Source organism: Petaurus breviceps, unplaced genomic scaffold, assembly GCF_028583685.1.
Source record: "Petaurus breviceps papuanus isolate PSGF00001 unplaced genomic scaffold, PetGlider_PUasm1.0 126, whole genome shotgun sequence".
In the NCBI taxonomy this organism is placed as follows: domain Eukaryota; kingdom Metazoa; phylum Chordata; class Mammalia; order Diprotodontia; family Petauridae; genus Petaurus; species Petaurus breviceps.
In genome coordinates this window covers 29,158,876-29,164,875 of record NW_027185655.1, presented here as the reverse complement: position 1 = coordinate 29,164,875, position 6,000 = coordinate 29,158,876, and the positions used below count along the sequence as shown (strand labels likewise).

The 6,000-nt window shown below is 41.4% G+C and overlaps 1 protein-coding gene across 1 annotated transcript in view; it reads left to right on the top strand.

Moving 5' to 3' along the window:
* MANBA (mannosidase beta) overlaps positions 1-6,000 on the top strand; it is a 122,642-nt gene that overhangs the window by 35,461 nt on the left and 81,181 nt on the right. The window lies entirely within an intron of this gene.

The following is a 6,000-nucleotide window of genomic DNA, read 5'->3' as shown; positions in this document are numbered from 1 at the left end:
GTCCCAGTAACACTTGATAGGATCAGTGTGGAGAGAGAGAGGGCTAACTATTTCAAAGAATTCCTGCATGTTTCACATGTGTTTTCAGCATTTAAATCTAATAGGCATGTTTAAATAATATTTAAATATTTGATTCTGCCAAATCAAGGCTTGCTCTGCCATCTACAATGTTTCTATTTTTTTCTTCTGTGGTCCCATGTGTGTTGAATATACTTTCTCTAATCTCTAGTTTATTTAGCTCCTTATATAGGTATGTTTGTTAGGCAAAACTTTGGTATTCAGTATTCACATGTTCTATTGCTGCTCTGCATTTGTCACATTACGATATTTCTTGTGGCTAGCAGGAGAATCCCACACCAGCATTTTCTTCTCCATTGTCTATTGTGTAACCACCAGGAATTTAGTCAGTCAGTAAATGTTAACTGCCTACTATGTGCCAACCATTGTGCTAAGTGCTGGGGATACAAAGAAAGTCTCTGCCCTCAGAGGCTGCAATCTAATGGACAAAGATTAGACATAAAAAGAAATTGAAAAGGATTTGGACAAGAGGGTACCTGTCTTGAGGGAATGATAAAATCTCGCAGCCAGTGTGGGAAACGATCTGAAGAGACATTGAGTTATAGAGTTGACTTCATCTTGGAGATCATGAAGTCCAGGAGAGCAGCTGGGTGAGAAATGATGAGGTGAATGACTTGGGCACCCACCTTAAATGGTATAGGATCAGGTAGAGCAGCCCTCCAATGTCCACCCTCCACCCTCCACCCTCTCCAGCCATAATCAAGGTAATGGCCTCAGAAGCAGGAGGAGCTGAGGAAGTGTGAGTTTTAGAATTGATTTTGTCTTGTGGAATGATGAGTTTAACAAGGAGATCATGAAGAGCAGCTGGGTGGGAAATGAAGCTGACTGACCAGGGTTGTACTAAAATAGATATTTCATAGACAAGCATAGACTGTCTAAAAATGATAAAGTGTGATGTTTGAAAAGACTCTTTGAATGTTTGCCAGCCTCTGGGAGAACCATAATAATTCACCTTTTATAAGAATTTTACCCCTGGGTAATTAATGCCTAGCCTTGAAGTCCCAACCAGTGTAAAAGCTGTCTCCAGAGATGAGATACATACAGGAATTCTCAGCTGAGGACTATCTAAGAGAAAGACAGTCAGCTTAGAAATAAAAACACCCACTTTAAGGTGCTTCCTAAGCAGCATCTTTCCAACACTGCATGGATGGTGATTATCTTCTGTGAAATTACAATCCCATCTTTGTTGTAATGACAACTTTCCAACATGAAAATGGGACAACATTCTTGTTTTCTTCTTATTGAAAGCTAACAAGTGAGGTCTCTCTTTGCCTTATTTCTTTTTATTGATCTTTTATCGATTTTTTTTAAAAAAGAGAATGACTTTTTAAATTCTGAATTTAATACAAAAAAGAACATTTATACATACACAACAGAACACAAAAGAGGATTCTTTATAGACCTTCCCTTTCATACAATTTGCTTTTTAATAAAAGTTTATAATAAATTCTATGTTCTTTTCTTTTCTTTTCATTTTTCAAATGGTTTATTAACTTCTGATTTATATCATTCATTTCTGCTAGATTTTGAGTTACAAATTTTCTCCCCGTTTTTCCCCTACCTACCGCCCCAAAATAGCAGTGCCACAGAATATCCCCTCCTCCAGTCTGCTCTCTCCCATATCTTCTCCCATACCCCTTTTGACTTTTCAAGTAGGGCGTGGTGGATCTCTATGCCCCAGTGCCTGTATATATTATTTCCCAATTACATGTAAAATAGTATTAATAATAGCATATATATATATTAAACATTTGATTTTAAAACTTTGAATTCCAGATTCATTCCCTTCCTCCCTAGTCACCCACCCTTACTGGGAAGATAAGCAGTTCAGTATAGATTGTATATGTGTAGCTAATGCAAAACAATAACATAGTAGATATATTGTAAAAGACTGACTATATTTACCTCCCTCCTATCTCACTTCTCACTTGTTCTATTCTCTACTTTGATCCCGTCCCTTTTCTTTTTTCTTTTCTTTTTTTTTTTTTAAAGCAATCGGGGTTAAGTAACTTGCTCAAGGTTATGCGGCCAGTTATTTCTGAGTGTGGTGCTGAGTATCTGAGCCAGGATTTGATCCAGGTCATCCTGACACTGGAGCCGGTGCTCTTACTCGCTGTGCTACCTGGCCGCCCCTGATCCCTTCCCTTTTCAAAAGTGGATGCTTCCAACTTCCCCCCCCCCCCCCCCCAGCCTGCCCTCCCTTCCATAATCCCCCATCTCATCTCCTTCTCTCCTACTCTCCTGTAGGGTGAGATACACTATTTAGTGTGTATTTCATTCCCTCCCCGAGCCAAATTCAATGAGAATAAGGTTGACCCATTCCCTTTGACTGCCTATTCTTCCCCTCCCTTGTAATCATTTTCCCTTGCCTCTTCTATATGAGATAGTTTATCCCAATCTGTCTCTCCCCATCTCCTCTGATTATATTCCTCTCTCACCTCCTTATTTCACCTTTTAAGTATCATCCCTTCTTATTAAATTGGTCCTGTGCCCTCTATGTATACCTGTAAACATATACACACATTCACATATGTATTCATATGCCCATATACCCTCGATATAGACACATATATATAGATATGTAGACATAAATATATATAGACATATATATATATATATATATTTCTATTCCTTTAAACTATTCTCATACTGAGAAAAGTTTCATAAGTTGCAATTATTATTTTTCCATGTAGGAATGTTAATATTTCAACTTTGATGATTTCTTTTCCCTGTTTAGCTTCTCATGCTTCTCTTGCTTCTTGTATCTGAATGTCAAATTTTCTATTCAACTCTGGTTTTTTCATCAAGAATGCTTGAAAGTCCTATATTCCACTGAATGACCATATTTTCCCCTGAAACATGATACTCAGTTTTGCTGGTTAGGTGATTCTTGGCTTTAATCCCAGCTCCTTTGCCCTCCGGAATATCATATTCCAAGCCCTTCTATCCCTCAGTGTAGAAGCTGCCAGATCCTGAGTTGCTGGGCTCTCCTTCCCAGCTCCGGCCTTGTATTACCTTATACCCGGTCTTTGGACGTCTCCGGCTTCTTGTCTCCAAGAAGAACTCACCCCCACAGAACACCCAAGGACACGGAGGTTGCCAAGCGAGGCTGCTCTTTATTCAGTTACATCTTAACAGTGTGGCCATCAGAACAAGAGTAGAATGGAACTGTGGGACAGAGAGAATGGGACAGAGAGAGAGAGAGAGAGAGAGAGAGAGAGAGAGAGAGAGAGAGAGAGAGAGGGAGAAAGAAAGAGAGAAAAAGAAGAGAAAGAGGGGGAGCCACCCCTTGCTTTTTCCCTAATATCCTTATCATTCTTCTTATTGTCACATGCCATGTGGGAGCCAATCGTGCACTCTCCCGAGTGCAGGGCAAAGGAGTATGTGTTAAGAGGAGTCCGTGTTCATAAGGCACGTTCAATGCTACGTCAGCCTTTCCCAACCTGGCAAAGTCGGCTCCCACGGCCCTGCGCTCAATGCCATGTCAGCCCTTTCTGCCCGGCAGAGTCGGCCTCCACATCTCCAAGCTCCTGCCCCTCAGAGGTCACATGCACCCCCTCCGACATCTTGTGACTGCCACAGTGTCTCTTACACTTGTGGCTCTATCACTGAGTTATCCTGATTGTGTTTTCACAATATTGAAATTGTTTCTTCCTGGCTGCTTGTAATATTCTCTCCTTGATCTGGGAATTCTGGAACCTGGCTATAATATTCCTAGGAATTTTCTTTTTGGGATCTTTTTCAGGAGGTGATTGGTGGATTCTTTCAACCTCTATTTTGCCCTCTGGTTCTAAAACATCAGGGCAGTTTTCCTTGAGAATTTCTTGGAGAATGATTTCTAGGTTCTTTCTTTGATCATGGCTTTCAGGTAGTCCAATAATTTTAAAATTATCTCTCCTGGATCTATTTTCCAGATCAGTGGTTTTCCCATTGAGATATTTCACATTGCCTTCTATTCTTTTGTTTGTTTGGATCTGTTTAACAGCATCTTGATTTCTCATAAAGTCATTAGCTTCCATTTGCTCCAATCTAATTCTGAAGGAATGATTCTCCTCAGTGAGCTTTTGAGATTCTTTTTCCATCTGGCAAATTTGGCTTTTTAAGGCATTCTTCTCCTCATTGCCTTTTTGAGCCTCTTTTGCCATTTGAGTTAGTCTATTTTTTAAGATGTTATTTTCCTCAGTTAGGCTGTTGACTCTCATTTCGTAATTTTCTTGCATCATTCTCATTTCTCTTCCCAATTTTTCCTCCACTTCTCTTATTTGCTTCTTAAGGTCCTCTATTGCCTGTAACCAGCTTATATTTTCCTTTGAAGCTTTTGGTGCAGGAATTCTGACTTCACTGTCTTCCTCCTGTTCCATGTGTTGATCCTTTTTGTCCCCAAAATAGGAGTCTAATGTTGGATTCTTCTGTTTACTTTGCTTCCTTTGCCTGCTCATGTTGCCACTCAATTACTTGACTTTTGGGCTTTTTGCCACAGTAAGACTCTGCCACCAGAGAGGGGAGCTTCATATCAAATGCTGGGGTTTTCTCAACTGCTGGAGGTATTAGTTGGGTGCCCTCTCTGAAGCCTCCATATGCTCTGGCAAGCTGGTCACACACCCCAAGACCTCCACCCTAGACCTCAATCCAGATCCAAGCAGGTTAAAGCAAAAGTAATTACCCCTCAGACTGGTCACTTGGTCCCCCTACACTCTGCAGGCCAGGAGCTGAAGCTTCCACGTGGCAGTGGCAGTAGCCCTCAGCGGCTTCTCGCCCTGGGGGCAAAAGCCACACACTCCCACTTACGGGGTCCCAAAGTCCAGACTTCACTGACCTCTCACTTCGTCCTTCACATCTATGTGTTGATAATTCTGGAGATGGCCATAGCTGCTGGTGATCTGGAGTCCCTCTGGTCAACAGCTGGTCATCCCCCCCCCACCCCTGGGGCTAAAACATCACAGGTCTGGGCTCGGCTCCCAGAGCACTGAGCTGACCGATTCCTGCTGGCCTGCTAGGCTGTCCTCAGCAGGTGGTTAGGTTTTCTGTGTCACTTTGTGGGTTTTGTAGCTCCAAAGTTTGTTCAGAGTCCCCTTTTACCTGGTTTGGAGGTCGTGAGAGCTGGAGCCACATGGAGGTCCTCCTTCTACTCTGGCATCTTGACTCCACCAATTCTGTGTTATTTTCAAAACTGTCCTGTTCATCTCTGTGCTTCCTTCTGAAGTTCTTTTGTTGATTTAAAAATATTTCAATGGCCCATCTTTTGTTTTTTGGTATCACTATTGCTTCCACAATGAAAAACCAAGAGAAAGGGAGGAAAAAAACAACCACCCTTGTGATAATTGCATTCAAGCAAAATGAATCCATTCCCTGGGCATGTTTAAAAATGTGTATCTCTTTTTGCACCTTGTGTCAGGAGGCAGGCAACACGCTTCATCATTGGCCCCTGGAAGTTCTTAGGTCTTTTAAAGTTCTTTTTCTCTATAATATTATAATTGTATAAATTGTTCTTCTCGTTCTGCTCACCTCTGTGTCGCGTCACAAGATCTAGGAATCTGAAATTGACTCCTTTGTTTCTTATAGTGTAATAATATTCCATTACATTCATACCCCATGGGTTTTTGGGGGCATTCCTTGTGTCTGAGAAGCCATCTAAGGCCTCTCATAGAGTTTTTTATTTCCTTCCTCTCCCCTCCTCCCTTTTACTCTCCCTATCAGGATCAGGATTTTTTTTTCCCCCTTGTAAGTCACTCCCTCTCTGATATTATCCTTCCTTTTAACCTCCCCAACTACCCTAGTGTTTGCTTTTCCCCCTGTTGTGTTTGATATATTTCTGCATCAATTTGTGTGTGTTCATTTCATATGAGTAAGGTTTGTCTAATGTCCAGACCTCCCACTCCTTCCTCCATGTTGTATCTCTTGTTCTTATACACTCCAGTTATT